General features: G+C 40.2%; 2 pseudogenes; one reads left to right on the forward strand and one right to left on the reverse strand.

Annotated features, from left to right (window-relative positions):
• Positions 1–23820, forward strand: part of LOC102686268 (zinc-binding protein A33-like) — a 97285-nt pseudogene that overhangs the window by 14510 nt on the left and 58955 nt on the right.
• LOC138241817 (uncharacterized) lies at positions 520–23003 on the reverse strand (annotated as a pseudogene).

The following is a 23820-nucleotide window of genomic DNA, read 5'->3' on the forward strand; positions in this document are numbered from 1 at the left end:
GACCATTCTCACCTTACATTCCAACAGAAAAAGAGGAGATGTGCTGACAGGTTTGAGTTCAGAAGTAGGAAATGTTACTGTAATTTACTGTAAAAATCTTTCTGGGAAAGCGAAAGCATACAGTATTTCTGTGACTGTGATCAGAAAACAGTATTGAGAGCAAGACAGACTGTAACTGTGAAGAAATGCCTGGCAGAGAGACTCTCCTGTGCTGTATGCTGTGAAATTTTCATGGAACTTATCCTGACAAGTTAGCTGTAGCCAAAGTTTATGTAAGTCCCATCTGGAGCACAATGGGAACAGAATTACACTTACCTCTGTATGTTACCTCAGACTGGAACCCAGCTTCTCTCAGTGCTCAGTCTCTAAGTAGAGTAGTGACTTGGTGACCCATTCATCTTTGCACTAGAATTCAGAAAACTCCAGTTCAATTAAAATGTGCGTAAATCAAATGTGATTGATAAAGCAGGACAGTGAAAAACTGAATATTTGCAGACTGAAGGTTGCCACATAACCATCTTACAGTGTAAACCGCTGGGGGTGGGCCTGCCAGACCTGGCGCAGCGTCAGGCAGCTGATCCTGACGTGGGTGTACAGGACCGGGGTCCAGGAATCCACCGGGTGCACCGCGTCTTCGGCCCGCCGCCCGGAGACGGGTTGGCACCGCTGGCTGGACCGGACTACGAGTGGGACCTGCGACAGCAGATGCAGTGGGTGCACAGCTTTGCACGGACCCACCTGACACAGGCGGGGGTCCGGCAGAAGCGGTACTACGACCTGCGCTGCAGGGGGGCCTGCCTTCCAGCCCGGGGACTCAGTTTGGGTGTACAACCCGCGCCACCGCAAAGGCCTCAGCCCTAAGCTGGCGCCGTCGTGGGAGGGGCCCACTGAGGTACTCGGGGTGGTGGGCGAGGTCTGCTACCATGTCCTGTTGCGAACACGGGGGAGAGTGGTGGTCCTGCACCGAGACCGCCTGGCCCCCTACCGGGCCCAGGAGGAGGAGCCGTGTGGGGAGGCTCTAGAGGAGCAGCCGGGGCTGGAGCCAGCCGATAGTGGGGCGTCCGTGGGTCGCCAGCCGTCACTGCGGCACAGCGGCCGCTCACGCAGGGTTCCGCAGCAGTTAGCCGAGTACAAGTACAGCCTGAGGGGGGTGTTCGACGTCGGCGAGACGCCAGACGCTTCAGGTGGGGGCAGTGTAACGCCCTCGCCTGGTGGTGAGGAGGAAGCGCCCCTAGGCTCTCGTAGTACCGCTGGGCATGCTGGGAGTGGTAGCCGGGGAGAGTCTGAGGGTCAGCACGATGACCAGCGGCTGACCCTACCTGTGTAAATAATGTCCTAGTAGTTCTAGTGCCCTGTGTAGTCCTGTAAAAGTATAGTGTGTTGTTAGGTAATTACCACCCTAAAAATGTGTACGTGTTCCGTCAGTCTCCTCATGTGTGTGTATAACCTGTGTTTGGTTTTGTGTGGTTGTTAACAAATAAAGCTAGTGCTTGGTTGGTTAATTGCGTCTCCACTGTTCTTTAGTTCTGAAAAGAACCTGCAAACGCTACAATATGTATGTACAGTGAAAATACCTACATTAGGTATAGTACATGTAATTGTACTTTGCTTTAATGTTTGTCTTTTTGGCTGGTTTCTACTTTTAAAGGGATATGAATTTAAGTTAATTTGTTATGTAGAACAAATATATGATCTCTTGAATTATCTGAAGACATAAAGGTGTACTCTATGTGGGCATTTACAGTACATTTCTTGTTGGACATGCCTGATGATCATACCTTTAGCTTCCTCTAGGGGGTAGCACACTACTTTTAAAGTGTGTTTGAGAAAATATTGAAGATGAGTTATCATGAAATTGCTTGATTACCAATTTTCATTAATAAAGATTAACTGTAAAATAAAAATCTTTATAAAACAAGGCACTGCTGTTGAGGTTGCTGTGTACTAATTAAATCTGCATTTCAGTTCAAGAAATTAATTAATGAATTTGTTAATCATATGTTTTTAAACAAACGGCTCAGTTTTTCTTATTGCTCAGGTGTCCCATGATGCATTAATTGTGAAAACAAAAAGCTGTGAATGTATAGCTTTGGTTAAATATGTCAATTGCATAAGTGTTCAGGCATGTGATCTCAATATTTGGTGGAAGCACCTTCAGTAACAATTGGATACAATTTGTGCTTGTTTTGTTTGGTAGATTTTCTCAACCATTCTCAAGTTGCTTGGGAAACACTTATGGACAGCAGTTTTCAAGTCTTCCCTCAGATTCTAAAGAGGATATAAGTCATGACCTTGACTGGGTCACTAAAGCGCATGTTTTGTCTTAAGCCGCTCCAGTGTAACTTTGGCCATTAGCTTTGGGACATTCTTGAACTTGAACTTGAACTTGAACTTGAACATTCTCCCACTAAAAGTGAATTTTTGTCCCATTTTTACATCTTTAGCAGATTGAAACAGGTTTTCCACTATGATTTACCAGTACTTTGCTCTGTCCATTTCCCCTCAGTCTTGACATTCGATTATTGCCGTTATACTGGGATACATCCATCATAGCACAGGATGCCGTTCCTTTAATTCGTCTGCCAGCAGAGTCTCTATCCCTGCCTTTCGGTGTACGACTGTAAGTCCATCCCGTACCGGCGCCGACTTAAAAAATCTCCTCTTACTGCTGCACCTGGAACGCACTCTGCTTCCCCCTGCATCCCTGAGACTTGCCAGATCAGTGCTACTCAATACCCACTCCATAACCAACAAGGCTCTTCTTTTATGTGACAATTCTAGGGGACTTTAATATACTCATTGATTCAAGGTCTTCCAGTTTGGCTAAAGACTTCCTTTCTCTATTGGGATGCTTTGATCTTACTCAGCTTGTTTGTACCCCTACACATAACAAAGGACACACCTTAGATTTAATTATTGCAAATGACTCTTTTGTCTCCCACTGCTCTCCCCTTGAGCTAGGCCTCTCTGACCACTTAGTCATTTTTCAATCTGGAATTACCTGTTTCTAACACTTCACCCCCATGCTCTGTAAATTTCCACAACTGCCGTTCATTTGATCACCCAAGGTTTGCAAATTCTGCTCTGTCCTATCTGTCCTTATCCTGTTTCTCTTCCTCTGACCCTCTAGAGGACAAAATACAGTTTCTTGACAGTGCTGTTTTATCTACCCTCGACACCTTTTCTCCTTTCAAAACTCGAACCATCTCCTTCTCTCGCCCTGCCCCCTGGTACAATGACCATCTGTGATCCATGAAGGCAGCCTCTCGCAAAACTGAGTTCTGGCCTTATTGTACATTATCATTCTTGGAGAGATTACTTATGTGAATATAAGGCTACTATAGAGTCTGCTAGATCCATCTACTTCTCTCACATCATTGAAAATCACCAAAACAACCCCAGACATCTTTTCTCTACCATCAACAGACTGCTCAAGCCAAACTGCCCCCCCACATTACCTGCCTCATTTGCAACTTTGCAACACATTCTTAGATTACTTTAGTTCTAAGATTGACAACATCCAACATCATATTCTTTCCATTACACATATCATTTCCATACTTCCTACCTCCTCATCCAACTTCTCTGGTTCCCTTCTCTCCAGCTTCTCTCTTCTTGACTCAGCATCCCTCAATAAACTAGTTAAACACATGAAACCCACCACTTCTATTTCAGATCCCATTCCCACCACTTTATTTCAGTCCTGTTTCTCTTCTCTCTGTCCCATTGTCCTCAATATTATACATGAATCCATGAGCACTGACATTGTACCCATGGTCCTCAAAACTGCTGCCATTAGCCCCGTGCCAAAAAAAGCCTAACATGGCTCTCGACAATCTTAACAATTTTCGCCTCATCCCAAACTTACCCTTTCTCGCTAAAATTCTAGAACGTGCTGTCACACTTCAGTTACAAAATCACCTCATGACAAACAACATTTTCGAACCCCTCCAGTCTGGCTTCCATCAACTTCACAGCACAGAAACTGCCCTGGTCAAAGTCACTAACGATCTTCAAATAGCTTCTGATTCTGGTTCTCTTTCTATACTCATCCTTCTTGATCTCAGTGCTGCTTTTGAGACTGTTGACCATAACATCTTACTTTCTCGTCTTGAGACTGTGTTTGGAGTTTCTGACACTGCTCTCAAATGGTTCAAATGGTTAAGTCTGGTGTTCCTCAGGGCTCAATTCTGGGCCCCTTGCTCTTCAGCATTTACATGTTCCCACTTGATCAGCTTCTAAGGCCTCAGCTTTCATTTTTACACTGACGATACTCACATATACATCCATACCTATTATAACCCAAGCTCTAGAACTATCTTTCCAAGGATATCAGAGAGTCACCTTCTCTAAACTCCTTCAAATCCAGACTCAAAACCCTCTTCTTCAGAAAAGCCTTTACTTAACTGGTTCCATTCTTCACCCCCCTGCTTTTCTTAGTACCACCATCCATGGTCTCCTCTATATATTGTAATTGTGTTTTATCTTGTGTATTCTTTTTATTTATTGTAGTTGTCATCCTGTAAAGCGCTTTGAGAAGCCACCTTTAAAGGCGTTATATTAAATAAAGTGTATTATTATTATTATTGACAACCTTCTCATTCCCATTCCATGAGAAGCAGCCTTATAATATATTGCCACTGACAGTAGTGTAGTAGTTATAGGTTAATATGCTGTTCTGTTTGCACTGGATGTACTATTTTGCATTAAGACTAAAACATTTCAGTTTTATTTAATCTTTTATCTGATTAAAAATATGTTTTATCACAGGTTTGCATTATCACTTAAATGCACTGTTGCAAACCCCATGCAGAATTTGAGATGTTTTCTTCAGTAATGGTATCTACCTCACATTCTGCCATACTGGCCAATGTTCTTAGATATTTTCTTCCATCCCAGCCATTGAACTTCCTAGCTCTTTCAAGGTTGCAGTTGGCCTCACAGTGGCATCCCTTGCCAGTCTTCTCTTTCTCAAGCTGTTCAGTTTGGAGGAAAAGCCTGATCTAAGCTGTTTTTGCTTTCCATTCCTTAATGATCATCTTCAACATGCTTAAAGGGTGTCTTTGTTTTTCATACTTTTCAATCTGTCTGTGCCTGTTATTTTGAAAGTTCACTTTCAAAAGGTTTAGTCTTAATTCACTAACTGAGGCCACTATGATTATGTGGCTCAATAAGTTACTTTTGAGCAAATTTGGGTTTGATATATCGAATGGTTAGAATAATTATAGAACCATGAACTTTCAATTTTTCTTAAATTTTAATTATCTTTTTATTGATTTCAATTCAACTTTATTGTCATTAAACTTACACAGGTGCATAGTATAATGAAAAGTGTTTCTCATTAGTCACTCAGGTGCAGTATATAAATAGGACAGAAGATAAGACAATAGACAGTAACACAATAGCAATAACAGTAACATGTAATCACATAACATAAATAACATGTAATCAAGTAATCAAAACTGTGCAAAATTCCACAAACAGAGAAAATATAACAGGACAAAAACAGTGCAGGGTACTTCTTGGAACAGTGCAAAAATAGTATGGTTAAAAATAGTATGGTTAATTAATATTAAATATTATTACAACCGGTACAGTTTTACTGGGCTATCACGGGGACAGTACAATTTCGGCTTACATGTGTGTATAGTGGTGTAGGAGTACAGTCAATGTGGGTACAGGAAGACGTTAGGAGAGATCATAATATGGTGGGAGGGAGTGGGGGCGTCACCAACTTGACAGCTCTGGGGAAGAAGCTATTTTGGAGTCTAGTTGTGTGTGACTGGAGTGACCGGAACCTTCTGCCAGATGGTAGGGGAACAAATAAGTTATGACTGGGGTGAGTGGGGTCAGACATAATTTTGGTGGCTTTTTTCAGACTCCTGGTGATGTGTATTTCCTGGATGGATGGTAAGGCACTGCCGTTGATGTGTTGGGCAGTTTTGACCACCCGCTGTAGTGCCTTACGGTTGGATGCGGTGCAGTTGCTGTACCAGACTGTGATGCAGCTGGTCAGTATGCTCTCCACCGTACATCTGTAGAAGTTGGTGAGGATCTGTGGATGTACTGTAGGTGTATTTTCTTCAGCCTTCTGTTTTTTGCTTTGAATGTGTGAAGTAGACTGTATATACTATAAATCATATTTGTCATTTCTAAGCTTGACTCCAAGTTTTAAAGCAAATGTGAAAATTGTATTAGGGTATGAATACTTCTGCAATTAAATCAAAGATTAAGTTTTAATAGCCAACTGTGACCATTATTGTTGAGTTGTTGCCTGGCAGTCATATGATTGGGCCAAGGCTTTCTCGGTGAAATAGAAATTCCTGAAATGTTTCAAATGTGTGCAGGATTAAAGTTTCATCAGTGAGAGATGTGCCTCTCCTCAATTTGACAATAGTTCTCCTGTAAAACACTATGGAGCTGACTCAAAAAATGCAGTGACACCACACAAGATAGGTATAAAATGGAGGAGTCCTAACCAAACAGAATGATTCCTGATATTCAGATAATTTATTCTTCTTTGATACAGTTTTGTGTCATTTGAACAAAAATTCACATTAAGTACTTGACACACTAACATCCCTTCCCTCACTCTGCTTCTGCACAAGGCAAACATTAACTCAACACCAAAAAATGGAATAAGAATATTAATTTGCTTTGAAACAGTTTTCTGACCTTTTGTAGTCCTCCATTTTTTAATAGAAGTGTTTCAGTTCACTAAAAAGACATTTACCAGTTAGGTAAACTGGAAAGAGTTTCACAAATGATACAAAGATGCCTTTATGTTTTTTTAGCAGATGAGATATTATATAATATTTTCTTATGTGAACTAAAAAAAATAAAATGTATACACAAATGGTGTTTCATTAATTGCAAATGTATTTTTATAAAAATATATAACAAAATGGTTTAAATATTAACCACATATCTTAAAACAATTATTGTGATTTAGGTTTGTGAGTGGTGTCCTCTGATTGGGTGCTCTCTGCATCAACCCAGGAGGCAGTGAACTTAAATGTCTATGACTTCAGCCTGAAACTTGGCCTCTCACATCCTATTAGCTTGCTGTGGCCAGCACAGTCATAATATCATTTAGGAGGATATTTCTGAGCTCACCACACTATTGTATTATAACAGTGCTATTCCACTGTTATAAAGACCTTCCTTGGGCAGATTCTCAGAAGGTCCCCTTTATTGCCTGGACAGAAAACTGGGAACACCCTTTCGCCAAATGTGTCTTTGAAAATGTAGAGAGGTGTTTTTTCATAGAGAATAAGATAGAGAATAATACCTCTCTTCAGTCACAGTCCAGTTCCACCCTGATCTTTTGGGGTTTCCTTTTCAGAGTGAGCTTTATCTCTGAGGAGGTTAGTGCTGTGTAAATCCCATACTTCAAACATATAGTCCAGAATACCCCTCAGGGCTCAGATTGATTTTGCCTTTCCTGTTGACAGACTCTTTGGCCACACCTAAAAACCATAAGGTGTTCTTCATCACCTCCAAATCCCAACAGTGTCTCCCTGAGGTGAATCCCTCAGATCCCAACACACAGAGACGGGGGTCAAACTTCCCTGGGTTGTCAGGGAGCTGCTGACTCTCACTGTATCTCACACTGGTTAGGTCCTCAGACAGTGAGAGCTTAGGGGCTGCTGTGTTTGGGTCCAGGGTCACCGGAGCTAGAAAGAAAAGATAAAAAGAGTTAAAAAGAAATCAAAGACTGACTTCCACAAGACATTTTACATTTAATATTTTAAATTGTCTTTTAGAGGACAGCATGGTAGTTAGTGTTGAGGTCTTTGGATTGATTATGGAGTGAAGCACCTGTATTTTCATTGTATTCTTTTTTTGAGGGTTTTCCCTGAGAACTGTAGTTTCCTATCACCATTCTAAACCATACCGGCTAGATTCATAGCTGTCTCTAAAGGGTAAATGGTTATGCTTTTAGTAGAAACTTCGGAATGCCTTGTCCCTTGCCAGAAAGAAATCCCAACAAAGATTTAAAAAGCTATAGCTGGAAAAAAATCATCTGAGAAATAAAGGTTGGATGGAAGCTTGTAAATGAAGGAAGATCACACATAAATATTCTGAAAATGTTGAAAATCTTTAGTATGGTGCAGTAGTCACCAGTTGATAGACAGACTGTTGGACAATAATTTGCTCAAGGGTACAACAGCAGTGTCTCATCTGGGATTTAAACCCACAACTTTCTAGCTGCATGGTCCACAACGCTACTCTTCAGTGTACTGCATGCAGTTTTGGTCACCGTGTCAAGACAATTACAAATCTAGCGACTTTAGAGCAAAACAATTATTTTTGGTCTCAGGGAACAGATAATCAGAATTTTAATTCTAAAGCAAAAGAGACACTAGTAAGAAAAATTGAGTCATACCTGGAATTTAACAGGAAATTGATTTAGGACAAATAATAGAGAATGCTTCATTATACAAATAATCATCAATAATGATCAACTAATACACAAAAAATAGTGGGTATCTAGAGCAGCAAGATAATTAAGGTCCATATATTGGGCACTTTTTTAGAAACATCCATACATTTCAGAGTTACTAAGCTACTAAACAATCAAAAAAGCAATATGGTTAAACAGCCTTTTCTTGCTTGCATCCTTTTGCATAGTGTTATGTGTACCAGAATTGAGAAGAATTAAAGTGCAGCATAGTGCTGTTTTTTTATTGAAACATCAACTCACCTGTGCTGATAACACATTTGTTATGTTAAATCATGTGACCAAATTAAATAATATGAGGTCTTACTTTATTCACCCTGAGTCCTCATAGTACTGATTGTACTGAACAATCCCCAGCATCTGTACTTCAGAGAGCCCAGGTGCTTGGCACTCAGTTTCGTACAAGTCAGTTTTATTCGGGTCTAGTTAAAGGATAATTGGATATGATGGTACAGTTGGTTGTTTATACTAAATGTCTCTCTGAGTGGGAATGGCTCTCTAAGTGGGAGGTACAAATAGGCAGAAACTTGTCTGCAAGATGACCTGATACAGTAATTAAATCACTGACATTGTTTTCAAATGAAAGACATTGCTTTTGTTTTATACATCTGGCAAGATAAATTTCCCTTGGTTGTACTTTGATGTATTATTCAGTGTAGTGAGAAAGTTTCAGGTTATTATTCATTTCAGATTATTATTTATTTAGAGAATAGTCATGTGTAAGGCACTTTATTTTACAACAACACCTTTACCTTCTATTGAATTTGAATATAATATTCTATTTCTATTAAATTTGTGTCTCATTGGGAAAGAGAATTTGCCACTGAGAGACCCTTGTAACTATGAATCTATACAATTCTGAGCCTAGATAATCAGAACTATTGCATGTATTTGCAAATAATAATCCTAGCTCTTCATGTTTAATTCATTAGTCTTATAAATGAAGAAATACGTACTTCTTCTGTCTACATGGTTTCTGAAACCATGTTGTGCTGTTATGCCCTCAATAATAGTGTGTATTTTCTAGAAATTCGCTTCCTACACAAACTGGGGTCAAAGCCTAATTTCTAAATTGAATTCACAATAAATCCTTCCCTATTACAGCATATCCTAAGAAGTACCTTATTCTTGATTTCTTTTTCATTCAGATGATCTACAGAAGTTCCACAGATTTAACATGATTTTTATGTCTCTTTTAAAACAAATACTGTAAACAGCTATGCATGAGTAGCTGTTTTCCTTTGAAATGATGCAGATGTTCACATTTTTCATTCTTAGTATTTTAATTTATCTTATACACAGTTTACAATTTCCATACTATAGCCTTAATGTGCTTTGCAGTTTTAGCCCATGTTTGTTTTACTTCATTTTAGGCTTGTAGTTTATTCTGCAGGTGCATCAGTGAAATGTTGAGTTCCTCCTGGAATGAAATAATAGAATCTTACTCCAGCTTTATGGTGGAGAAAAAGACTGACACCCAGCTCTATTACCTACAGTATCTCTCTTCTGACGAACAGAAGAGAGATAGGAAGTGGTATTCACGCCACACCCAATGATTCATAGAACCATAGCTTTCCTTGGTTTCTAGTTAGGAAGCAATCAGAGAGCACATGACTTCAGTTTACTGCATCTAAAAAATCCAAAATAAAAACAAATAAAAGTATGATATATTTAGCCATGTAGTAAATTGTCATGCCCTCTGCAGCCAGAGGGCGCTCCTTCTTTGTCCTGTCTCTCATTTCTGGTTCTTTGCTGTCCTTCCGGTGTCTCTCTCTCTGTGGGGCTATATATTTCCGGGTCTTTCAGGCTGCCTTCGCTCAGAGTTGATGTTTGGATGTCCTGAAACCTGCCCAGCACCAGGTTGCCCCACGTCCGCTACCTGAGGGCATAGGTTTCTATACGGCATTCCCTGAACAGCTGAGCCCAGGCTAACCCCCGTCTCACCGCTACTCATAGGGTCTTTTTCGCTCTCCTGCCTATCCATCAATCCATTATCACAGAACATCTCCCAATGGGCTATAACTTAACTTCAATTTGAATTACATATTCAGTTTTAATGAATAACTATATTGCTTTTAACATGGTAACTCAGATCAAAACCTGATGTGAAAATTAATATTCATATTCATGTTCCTGGGTTTCTGTCCATTAAATAGGTCTCACAGAGATTCTTTAGAGCTAGGTTGGGTGGCAGAAAATCCTGCAGACTGGACATTCACAAGAGCACTTCTGTTCCCAGCACTGATTCAGAAAGGCTTTACAAAATCTGGCCGCATGTCAGGAGAACAGGATCAGTGAAGATTTCATAGCACACAGGACATGAGAGCTCTTCTTTCAGGACAGAAGATCTTGCTGCCATTTCTTCACCGAGTTTCAGCTTATCTTGTTCTCTGTAATAGCTTCTGACCAAAGTACAAGACAGATTTAATTTCACCTTAAACAGTGCTTTTATATTCCAGAAGTTATGATAGCTTACTTATGATATTCCCATATTTGATTTTAAATTAATTGTTTTATTTAAAGTGTATTGTATGTATGCAATTTCAGTTCGCAGTAGACAAGCTCACAGTAATAAGGGCCGTGGCAAAAGAAATCATAGGCACACCTAAAGTTCAGTCACGGCTCAAAGTCTGACATACTTTCTCTTAATTGTGTGCTTTAAAACACACAGAATAATGGCCATAAAGATCTGTTTAGGAGAAAGAAGGATACATTTAAAAATAGTCATTTTATCTTTAAATCCAGTTACACAGGATATTTTTGACCTAAGCTTTCAAACAAGTTTCAAGTAATTAGCATATGTCAGATATTCACATCATGCCATGATTTTCTGTTCTTATTTGTGTTTTAGATGTACTTATTTTAAAAAATAATGAAAGGAAAGTTCTTTCTGTCTTTTATCATTAGATCTTTGTGAAGCCAATAATTCATCATCAATAGGCATTTGATTCTGGCAACTTCCACAGTAAATCAGAGAATAATCAGGAGTTGTACATGATTTAAAGCTCATGACTGCTCTGCTCCTGGCTGGGACACCAGTCTATTGCACAACCACAGAGAAATAGGGACACCTGTGTCTGTTGGTTTTCATTTAATTTCAACAGTGCCTTTATCACTGGTGTTATTTAAGGCCTAATAACTGTACTGCTTGCATGATAAAGATTTTTTCTGCACTCAGGTACATTATTTCTAATACCTTTGGCACACTGAACTACTGTATATGCACACTCTGTTACCCTCATTCTGGGAGCAGCTTTTGCACTGGAATTCTACCAGCCCCTCTGCTTGCTCCGTTGCCTGTACCTTCCAGGTAGAATCTCTCCAGCAACCTAGCGGACTGAATCCCTCGGCAACCACTAACATAACATAACATAACTTCAGTTTATTAGCCCTATACAATTTCTTGCATTAGGAATTTGTCTTTTCGCATACTCCAGCTTGCACTCCATGAGACACAGACACACAAACAGGGAAACATGACCTTCAAAGTTCAAAATGAACTGATAGATTACCAAACCACACTGAAATACCATATCTTATAATGCTCTCGATTACAGCATGGTAAAAGAGTAGCATTGCTTCCTGTTGAACCCCAAACACTCTTAGTCTTCGCAGGAAATATAAGCACTGCTGAACTTTGGAGCAAACACTCTCAACATGAGTAGACCAGCACAGGTTACTGTCTATGTGTACACCTAAATACTTATATAAATCAACCTGAGTGATAAGCTTGTTGTAGATTACTACCTGTGAGTGTGTGAGTGATTAAAGGTAAAACTGTGGACAGACTTAGAATGTCTGCACAGTTTACTTTTTTCATATTGTCCATTAAGCAGTAAACATAACCAAACAGTTGAACTAATTTCTAGCCAAGTCTTAACCAGTTCTCTGGTCCCCTGTGAACCTTTATTTTATAATGCAGTTGAAGGATGGATGGTGGATGGATGAGTAGAACATATGTGCTTTATGTAACCAGACAAAATATAAAACCGCTGTTTGTTGCAACATCCACATTATTGCACCCATTGCACCAACCTGCTGGCCAAACTCACAATTCCCTCTACCATTACTCATGAATCAGATTCCAAGATTAAATTCCCTCCACTTGAGACAGCAGTTCTCCCCTCACATGAAGAGAACAATCCACCCTTCTCAATAGAGCAAAATCTAAATCTTAACAGTAACAAACTAATTAAGAAACAGTTTTGAGCCTTGTTTTTCCATGCTAGATAAGAAAACATAAGAAAACATAACTCATCCAAACCATCAATGAGGTGGCACCCATAAACTGCCACAACATTTTTGTGTCTCAGGAAAACCTTAAAACATGCCCACTTCATACTGTATACTCATAATGTAAAATTGCTAGTAGCCATATCAGCCTGCAGCTCACAACTGATAACCCTGATAGGAAACCTCCTAGGAAAGCTAATGTTTCCTGACAAGCTGATAGCTGTTCTCCTCCAAACTAATAGCTGAGGTGTGGTGAGTGTACTGGTGCACTGTAGCTGCTGTCGCATCTTCCAGGTGGGTGCTGCACAGAGGTGGTGCTGGAAGGGAGTCCCCATTAACTGTAAAGCACTTTGAGTGGAGTATTCAGAAAAGTGCTATATATTGTAAGTGTATGGAATTATTATTACTAAATCCAATATTACTTGTTGCATTTGAATACCTACCTGCATATATGGATATATACAGTAATATAATTATAAAGTAATACTTGTTCCTTTACTGACACAGCTACCAAAACTGGAATTTTCAACCCAAGGCCCCATAATGATGACCAGGAACCAGGCTGCTGTAGAAGGGTATTCTTCAGTACTGTGATTGAACAGAATATTCTATGGGGGTGGCACAGAGGTGTATTGTTTAGCATTCCCTGCAGCGCTGGGGACCTGGACTCAATTCCAGACCTAGGATCCTATCTGCATGGAGATTGTATGTTCTTCCCATATTTGTGTGGGTTTCCTCCAGATGCTTCAGTTTCCTCCCACAGTTCAAAGATATTCTGATATAGGTTTATTGATTACTGGGAAAATGTCCCTTTTTTGCGAGTGTCTGCATGTTTGTGTCCATGTGTGCCCTGCAATGTACTGGCGTCTTGTGCCTGTTGCTTGCTGGAATAGGCTGTGGCTCCCCTGTGACCCTGAATTGGAAGAAGTGATTGTCTTCCTTCCATATATTCGGTCTCACAAGATTCTTTAGATCCATGTTGGGTGGATAAAAATCATTTTCTCCTGCAGAGTGGACATTCTTAAGAGCCCTTTTGTTCCCAGTCCTGCTGCAGCCAGGATTTACAGAAGTGGATACAGGTCAGGAGAACAAGATCCTTGCAGATCTCACAGCACACAGGACAGAAGAGCTCTTCCAGGACAGGAGATCTTGCTGCCATTTCTTCGGTTACAGCCTGACTTTTATTTTCTTTCAACTTGCTTTTCAGAACAATATTTTCTTGTCACATTTTCATCCACTTCTGTTTCTCCAGTTAAGAAACAAATAACTAGGAATAATGTGTAATAGCAATAACAATAATGCAATGATTAATTTAGTGATATTTTTGATTACAAAAAATAATTACTAAAAACCTGAACTGCCTGCTGTAACGAACAGTTCTTTCCGGACCCTATGCGGACGACACAGACCGACGGAGTGGGGAAACACTAGGGAAACGTCATGCAGGAAAACAGGGCTGAAGACAAGGGGGCGTGTCCAAGGTGCGCTGGTGCACAGGGGAGGTGTGGCCGAGGCGAACAATCCGAGAGTAATCCTTAGGGAAAAATCCAAAAACACACGAGTAAGTCCAAAACCAGGAGATCCATCAGAGGAAGGAATTAAAAACCACGAAGGCCGGGTCGGAACCAGCGGACGGGGAACAGAAACAGGAACGGGAACCGAGGTTAAAACCTTAACGGGACCAGGCGCTTCCTGGTCCCGGACTCGCACGATATGGAAATCAGATGCAGAGCCCGGAAGAGCGTCAGCGCCTGGCTTTTAAGGTGGGCTGGGAATAGGGAGCAGGTGCATAGAATAAAGTCTTTAGTGAAAGGGCTGGAGCACCCTTAAGGAGGGGGAACTAATATCGTGACAGTACGCCCCTCCTTTTCAGGGCGGCTCCGAAGCCCTAAGAAAAAAAAGGGGAGAAAAAAAACCGATGGAATCCAGGCTGCCAGGGTGCCGTCCGCGGGGTCCAGGTGATGGCTCTGCATTCTGTAACGAACAGTTCCTTGCGGACCCTATGCGGACGACACAGTCCGACGGAGTGGGGAAACACTAGGGAAACGTCATGCAGGAAAACGGGGCTGAAGACAAGGGGGCGTGTCCAAGGTGCGCTGGTGCACAGGGGAGGTGTGGCCGAGGCGAACAACCCGAGAGTAATCCTTAGGGAAAATCCAAAAACACACAAGTAAGTCCAAAACCAGGAGATCCATCAGAGGAAGGAATTAAAAACCACGAAGGCCGGGTCGGAACCGGCGAACGGGAACCGAGGTTAAAACCTTAACGGGACCAGGCGCTTCCAGGTCCCGGACTCGCACGATATGGAAATCAGATGCAGAGCCCGGAAGAGTGTCAGCGCCTGGCTTTTAAGGTGGGCTGGGAATAGGGAGCAGGTGCATAGAATAAAGTCTTTAGTGAAAGGGCTGGAGCACCCTTAAGGAGGGGGAACTAATATCGTGACACCTGCAACATTTGCTGACTCATGGATCCTCTCATTGCAGAATGTCCAGTTTGACAACATTTTTGAGTTTTTTTTTTACCAAGGATGGGAAATGTTTCTAATAAGGAAAAGGGTAAAATGTTATCAAAATGCTTCTTTGCTGCCATGCAATGCTTGGGTGAGTCAGGCAGTGCAAATGTAATAACAGGTTGAGATTTCAAATGATTCATTTAGCTTTCTTTATAAATTGATTTAATAAATATTGTGCATTTACTATTTAAGTGAATTAATAAATAAAATAATTAATAAAGAAATTTGCCTCACATTTTCCTTCCTGTCTTTATCTTCAGATAAGATAAGATATAACAATACAGTGAAATACTTATATTTGTTGTATTAGATGGTATGTTCAATTTGAAGGTTTTAGACATCCAACATGTAACAGTCAGCATACTATATCACCCTTTATAAAAAGGGCTCCAGAGTGTTTACTAGTAATAGTGTCCTAACAGAATGCAGGGTGATCAGTATAGCTGTCAATATGAATCCAGACTGGGCCATTAAGATAAGCACTTTATTGGCCATATAGAATTTCTTGTATGAGGAATTTGTCTTTTTTCACATACCCCAACTTAATCTCCATGAGACACACAGACAGAGAAGTTTGGGGTCAGCCATTTATACAGCATCCCTGGAGCAGTTGGGGTTAAGGACGTTACAGAGGGGCCCAACAGAGTAGGATTCCTCTGGCAGCCACGGGATACAAACAGCCAACCTTCCAGCCATAGGCGCATCTCCTTAGCCAGAGAGCCACCACACCACCCCAGCTCTCTGTGGGTCTCCCCAAAATATTGAAACAGAAGAGGCTGAGCAGCTGGTACTGCAGAGAGTGGAGCTGGACTGCAGACCCTTACCTGTGAGACACCAGTGACCTGGACCTGAAGGTTATATTACAGTTACAAATACCACATAATGGAAACCATTATAAAATAGTGTAGAAATAAGAGGAAAGCCATTTTAAAACTGTTAAACTGTGATGCTAATTTTCTATGGCAATTTTTTATCATAACATACTGTAACTTGATTCCAAAAGAAATTCAAAATTATTCATGATTAATTTTGATGATGGTTATTGTGTTGGAGCCTAAAGTATTAAGTTGTGAAGATTTCGGGGGGGCTAATCTCCCTTGATAAAACTTAAACACAAATTAATGTAAAATAAGATAGCTATTCACTTTCATTTTTAATTACTTTATTGTAAGATACATTAGTCATCCATATGTTCACAAACTTTCAGGTTTTTTCAGATGGATTTTACTTCACTCATTATGTTAATGTCCTTCCAAGAAGGGCTACATTGTACATCTTGTTTATCCTAGTAGTATGACAAGGCCTCAGCTGAAAGTCCTTGAGCTGGTTATATCTGATCACATGGTCATTCTGTTTAATTTTTGTGGACTATTCCCTTATCCATTTAAAAAATTGAGCATATCTGGACTTTGTCAGGTCCTTTAACTGCTATATTTCTGAGGCTGCTGCTGCCTCATCTTTCCATGGAGTCTTATTGTCTACAGAGTTCTTTGCAGTCTACACAATAATCTGATGTCTTGAAAAGCTCTGTTATTTAACTTTGTTTAAAAAGGAAAACAAAGTGTCATTGTAAACCCTAGGACACAGGTTTGAGGTCTTGTGGAGAAGGACTGAGATTGCAGTTCATTTGTAACAGTAGGGTAATTATTGTAACTATATTGTATGCAAGAAGGACATAGGGACTTGAAGTTACCTGAGGATACAGAATATTTAAATGTGAATTTTAGGTCATTGTTATTATTATTGTTGTTGTCTCCCATCCTATTGCTGGCCAGACTCACATCTGCTTATCTCCAATGGGTTTCTAGTAAGTTGCAGGGTGATATAGCTGCTTGCTTATAAAGGTTAACAATATTTTCGAAAGAATTATTACATTCAGAGAATAATACTATTGCTCATTGATCATTCGCTATGACTTCCCCGTATTAATGTTTCTGAAACAGCATGGTTCGCCTGATGGTGGACATGATGCGGTAGATGTAAAAAGATAAAGAGGGACACAGAGGTGAATGTCAAGTAAGCTGGACAACAATATTGTTGGAGTTTATTTTTAAGTAATAGTAATGCTTAATATTATTTTAAAATATTTAAAATAAAATAATGAAAATTAAATTCAAATATGTGACAAAGCGAGTATCTTTGAAAGTTTATTGATATACACTAATACAACATTTGCAAGTATAAACAGCAACAAAGACAAAATCCCCATGAATCCATCAATAACACCATACTGTATGACGTACAGTGGTGTGAAAAAGTGTTTGCCCCCTTCCTGATTTCTTATTTTTTTTGCATGTTTGTCACACTGAAATGTTTCAGATCACCAAACAAATTGAAATATTAGACAAAGATAACACAAGTAAACACAAAATGCAGTTTTTAAATGAAGGTTTTTATTATTAAGGGAAAAAAAAAATCCAAACCTACATGGCCCTGTGTGAAAAAGTGATTGCCCCCTAAACCTAATAACTGGTTGGGCCACCCTTAGCAGCAACAACTGCAATCAAGCATTTGCGATAACTGGCAATGAGTCTTTTACAGTGCTGTGGAGGAATTTTGGCCCACTCATCTTTGCAGAATTGTTGTTATTCAGCCACATTGGAGGGTTTTCGAGCCTTAACCACTTTTTTAAGGTCATGCCACAACATCTCAATCAGATTCAGGTCAGGGCCTTGACTAGGCCACTCCAAAGTGTTACGAGTTCGGTAATAGGGACCGAACTAGTGAGTGAACCCACTTGCAGGAGCGAACAAAGCCAAGTCGTAAACCGAAAGTAAACCATAATCGTAGGAACGAGCCGAGAGTCCAGGGGGAGCAAGATATCCGAAAGGGAACGTGTACCAAAGCCGAAGTGTGATGCGAAGTCGTAGTCCGTAGAGCAATCCGAGAATCCATGGGTAGCCAGTTATCCAAGACAGAGCGAAAGTACCAATCCAAACCGAGATCCGAAAAGCCGAAGTCCAAAGGGAAAAACCGTAAGCCGAAATCCAAGACAAACACAGAGTAGAAGAAGCGCAACCAGGAAGCTCGATAGGGAAAACCAATACTGAGCAACGAGGTAGGGAAGGACAGGTGTTTAAGTAGGATGAGACGGGGGTGTGGTGGTGAATGGGAAAACTGATAGGTGAACTGATGGATAGGGGCTACACCTACTTCTGCCTCCTCCGTTGCCGAGAGGCAGGGATCGTAACACAAAGTCTTCATTTTGTTTTTCTTAAGCCATTCAGAGGTGGACTTGCTGGTGTGTTTTGGATCATTGTCCTGCTGCAGAACCCAAGTGCGCTTCAGCTTGAGGTCACGAATAGATGGCCGGACATTCTCCTTCAGGATTTTTTGGTAGACAGCAGAATTCATGGTTCCATTTACCACAGCAAGTCTTTCAGGTCCTGAAGCAGCAAAACAGCCCCAGACCATCACACTATCACCACCGTATTTTACTGTTGGTATGATGTTCCTTTTCTGAAATGCTGTGTTACTTTTACGCCAAATGTAATGGGACACACACCTTCCAAAAAGTCCAACTTTTGTCTCGTCAGTCCACAGAGTATTTTCCCAAAAGTCTTGGGGATCATCAAGATGTTTTTTGGCAAAACTGAGTAGAGCCTTTATGTTCATTTTGCTCAGCAGTGGTTTTCGTCTTGGAACTCTGCCATGAAGGCCATTTTTGCCCAGTCTCTTTCTTATGGTGGAGTCATGAACACTGACCTTAACTGAGGAAAGTGAAGCCTGCAGTTCTTTAGATGTTTTTGTGGGTTTTTTTGTGACCTCTTGGATGAGTGGTCGCTGCGCTCTTGGGGTAATTTTGGTCGACTGGCCACTACTGGGAAGGTTCACCAGTGTTTCATGTTTTCGCCATTTGTGGAGACTGGCTCTCACTGTGGTTCGCTTGAGTCCCAAAGCTTTAGAAATGGCTTTATAACCTTTTCCAGACTGATAAATCTCAATTACTGTTTTTCTCATTTGTTCCTGAATTTCTTTGGATCACAACATGATGTCTAGCTTTTGAGGATCTTTTGGTCTATTTCACTTTGTCAGGCAGGTCAAGTGATTTCTTGATTGAGAACAGGTGTGGCAGTAATCAGGCCTGGGTGTGACTAGAGAAATTGAACTCAGCTTTCCAAAGATGTGATAAACCACAGTTGATTTATGTTTTAACAGGGGGGGCAATCAGTTTTTCACACAGGGCCATGAAGGTTTGGATTTTGTTTTTCCCTTAATAATAAAAACCTTCATTTAAAAACTGCATTTTGTGTTTACTTGTGTTATCTTTGTCTAATATTTCAATTTGTTTGATGATCTGAAACATTTCAGTGTGACAAACATGCAAAAAAAATAAGAAATCAGGAAGGGGGCAAACACCTTTTAACACCACTGTATATGTGGGGATATTTATCCTTTTGATGAGATTGTAACACATTTTTCTAGTTTCCAAGGATATAGCTCATTAAGATACAACCCAGTGTGGACATCGTCATTTCAGGTGACAAGATAAAAGGATTGAGCAGGTGCAGCTAATAAGATCACTTTATAAGCCATATACAGTGCCTTGCGAAAGTATTCGGCCCCCTTGAACTTTTCAACCTTTTGCCACATTTCAGGCTTCAAACATAAAGATATAAATTTTTTATTTTATGTGAAGAATCACCAACAAGTGGGACACAATTGTGAAGTGGAACGAAATCTATTGGATTTTTGAAACTTTTTTAACAAATAAAAAAATGAAAAGTGGGGCGTGCAAAATTATTCGGCCCCTTTACTTTCAGTGCAGCAAACTCACTCCAGAAGTTCAGCGAGGATCTCTGAATGATCCAATGTTGTCCTAAATGACTGATGGTGATAAATAGAATCCACCTGTGTGTAATCAAGTCTCTGTATAAATGCACCTGCTCTGTGATAGTCTCAAGGTTCTGTTGAAAGCGCAGAGAGCATCATGAAGACCAAGGAACACACCAGGCAGGTCCGTAATACTGTTGTGGAGAAGTTTAAAGCCGGATTTGGATACAAAAAGATTTCCCAAGCTTCAAACATCCCAAGGAGCACTGTGCAAGCGATCATCTTGAAATGGAAGGAGTATCAGACCACTGCAAATCTACCAAGACCTGGCCGTCCCTCTAAACTTTCAGCTCAGACAAGGAGAAGACTGATCAGAGATGCAGCCAAGAGGCCCATGATCACTCTGGATGAACTGCAGAGAACTACAGCTGAGGTGGGAGAGTCTGTCCATAGGACAACAATCAGTCTTACACTGCACAAATCTGGCCTTTATGGAAGAGTGGCAAGAAGAAAGCCATTTCTCAAAGATATCCATAAAAAGTCTCGTCTAAAGTTTGCCACAAGCCACCTGGGAGACACCCCAAACATGTGGAAGAAGGTGCTCTGGTCAGATGAAACCAAAATCGAACTTTTTGGCCACAATGCAAAACGATATGTTTGACGTAAAAGCAACACAGCTCATCACCCTCAACACACCATCCCCACTGTCAAACATGGTGGTGGCAGCATCATGGTTTGGGCCTGCTTTTCTTCAGCAGGGACAGGGAAGATGGTTAAAATTGAGGGGAAGATGGATGCAGCCAAATACAGGACCATTCTGGATGAAAACCTGTTGGAGTCTGCAAAAGACCTGAAACTGGGACGGAGATTTATCTTCCAACAAGACAATGATCCCAAACATACAGCAAAATCTACAAAGGAATGGTTCACAAATAAACGTATCCAGGTGTTTGAATGGCCAAGTCAAAGTCCAGACCTGAATCCAATCGAGAATCTGTGGAAAGAGCTGAAAACTGCTGTTCACAAACGCTCTCCATCCAACCTCACTGAGCTCGAGCTGTTTTGCAAGGAAGAATGGGCAAGAATTTCAGTCTCTCGATGTGCAAAACTGATAGAGACATACCCCAAGCGACTTGCAGCTGTAATCGCAGCAAAAGGTGGCTCTACAAAGTATTAACGCAAGGGGGCCGAATAATTTTGCACGCCCCACTTTTCATTTTTTTATTAGTTAAAAAAGTTTCAAAAATCCAATAGATTTCGTTCCACTTCACAATTGTGTCCCACTTGTTGGTGATTCTTCACATAAAATAAAAAATTTATATCTTTATGTTTGAAGCCTGAAATGTGACAAAAGGTTGAAAAGTTCAAGGGGGCCGAATACTTTCGCAAGGCACTGTACAATTTCTTGTATTAGGAATTTGACATTCCACATACCCCGACTTGCTCTCCATGAAACACACAGACAAGGAGAGAAGCTTGGGGTCAGAGCACAGCTTCTCTCCATTTATACAGCACCCCTGGAGCAGTTGGGGTTAAGGGCCTTGTTCAGGGCCAAACGGAGTAGGATTCCTCCCTCTGCCAGCTGCGAGATACAAACCGACAACCTTCCAGGCACAGGCGCAGATTCTTCGCCACAGAGCCACTACACCACCCCTGTTTAGGCAGTTTTTTTTAGGTTTTAGTAGAAATAATATTGCACTCGATGACTGAAATGAAAGATGTCATTTCATGTGCTCAGCAGCTTGATCATATTTGTGGTGAAGGTTACTTAAGACTTCTAGTTTGTTTTGCAGGGGCTACAGTGCAGCCTTAATCTCCTCCTGGAAAAAAGTGACAAAGTTTATTGCAGAAACACACTGACAACAAGGTGGTAGTGCACCTATATAAAGTAATGAGTATGAAAATAAATTCACTACTCCTATTTCCATAATCAAGTCACACTACAGGGATTAGATTTTTTGGTTGGTTTAGTATCTAACCAATGCATGCAATACAGGGTCGTGAAAGAATTGGGACCCATCACAACAAGCAATGACCACAAGGGAGTATACGCCCTGGATGGGATGCCAGTCCATCACAGGTAACACATGCGAACAATCATGCCAGGGCCAATTTTCCTATAAGCACATTGAAATTCACTCCAGGTCACAAGCAACATAGGACAATTAATAAATTATCTCAATTAAAATTTGTCTGGGACCACAAGAAAAAAAACTCTGCATTAACTGCATTCCTTTAATTTCAATTAACCTGAAACCTGTCATCTGAATAGCAGGAACTGACATCTCTGAAATGAAGAACCCTGAACATAACACTGAAGATCTTACTATCAGTACAGCTCAGCACTGCTCACTGACACTGATCCAAACTAGCAACATGAGCAGTATAACACAATTACAGCCTGATGTAAAAAAAATAAAATAACAAATGAAGGTACAAAATGGTTCACAAAAACAATATTTATTTTAATATATAGTATGTCAGCCTGTTGAGGTTTTAGAAATGCAAACAACATATTTATTAGTCTGTAAAACTAATTTTAATATATGGTGAAAAAAGTGATTTAACCTAAAAAAACTCAAATTTATTATTCTCTTTCTTAGGAAAATGATTTTCCTATGTTATGCTTCTGTGCTGTCTTCTGCTTGTTTTACTGAAGTTTGACAAGCACCACAAACAGGCTCTTCATCCAAACAAAAGAGTTTGAGTTTCTCACTGTGCAGACTGCAGAGCACTTTAGACTCTGCAGCATGTCTCTGACTCCTCTTCCATAAGAAGGCCTCACAGATTTTATTAAGAGCCAAGCTGAGAGGAGGCTGGTAGATCTATTCCAGCAGACTAGACAATCCCACGATTTCTTCTGTTCCCAGTGCTGCTCCAGACAGAATTTACAGACACTATGGCTACTGTACATGTTAGAACAACTGGATGCTTGAAGACTTCACGGTACACTGAACAGTAGAGCTCCTCTTCCAGGGCTGAAGGTTGTGCTGAAGTCTTAGAATTTATTATCACTTTCACTTAATTGTGCTGGTTGTTTCACCTTCCTGTCAAATTATAGTCTAATTCATGTTTAGTATGTATGCTTTATATTTTACAATTTTTAAAGAGATGCCCATTTCAGTACATAGAGAGCATGACTTGTTTAAATTCCTCTTCAATCTGTGGAAATAAAAACTAGTACCACACGTTTTTTTTTGTCTTCCTGCTGTACTGTCCACTGTCAGAGGTTCCTCTAGGGGGCATAATGTTTCTAATATACTTTCACAATTATGAGAATATTGTTTGAATGGCTGTTTTACAGAATGTATTTTGATGTTTTCTCTTACAATCTTTGTATCCTTTCACTTAGTACTAGTCTGGAAGTGACCACTCTCTATTGGTAAGGAACTATCCAAATAATAATTTAATTATTATGATTTAAATATTAATTATGTAAATAGCATTATTTAAAACAAACTTATTAAAAAACGAAAGTTTAATAAGAATGTGCACAAAAGAGGGCACATAACATTAATAATAGATCTATTAATCAATATTCATAAAAATGTTGTTTGTCCTAAGAGTCATAACAGCCAAGACCTATTTATTGATGTGATCTATGAATTTACTAGCGCAGTTAAAAATTGTAGCAGTAAACAGCAAGAGTGCTATAAGCTGTGCTCTAGGAGTCAGTAAGACAAAATTGTAAGCAGGCTCTGTACACGGATTCACCACATTCAAAATACAATTTATAAATCCAATAACTGAAGATGCATAGTAAATCAACAAAAATATTGATACATTGTATATATTGTACTGTGAAAAGCATTAGTATTGGGACATTAAAGTGAAATTT

This window comes from Lepisosteus oculatus, chromosome 11, assembly GCF_040954835.1.
Source record: "Lepisosteus oculatus isolate fLepOcu1 chromosome 11, fLepOcu1.hap2, whole genome shotgun sequence".
In the NCBI taxonomy this organism is placed as follows: domain Eukaryota; kingdom Metazoa; phylum Chordata; class Actinopteri; order Semionotiformes; family Lepisosteidae; genus Lepisosteus; species Lepisosteus oculatus.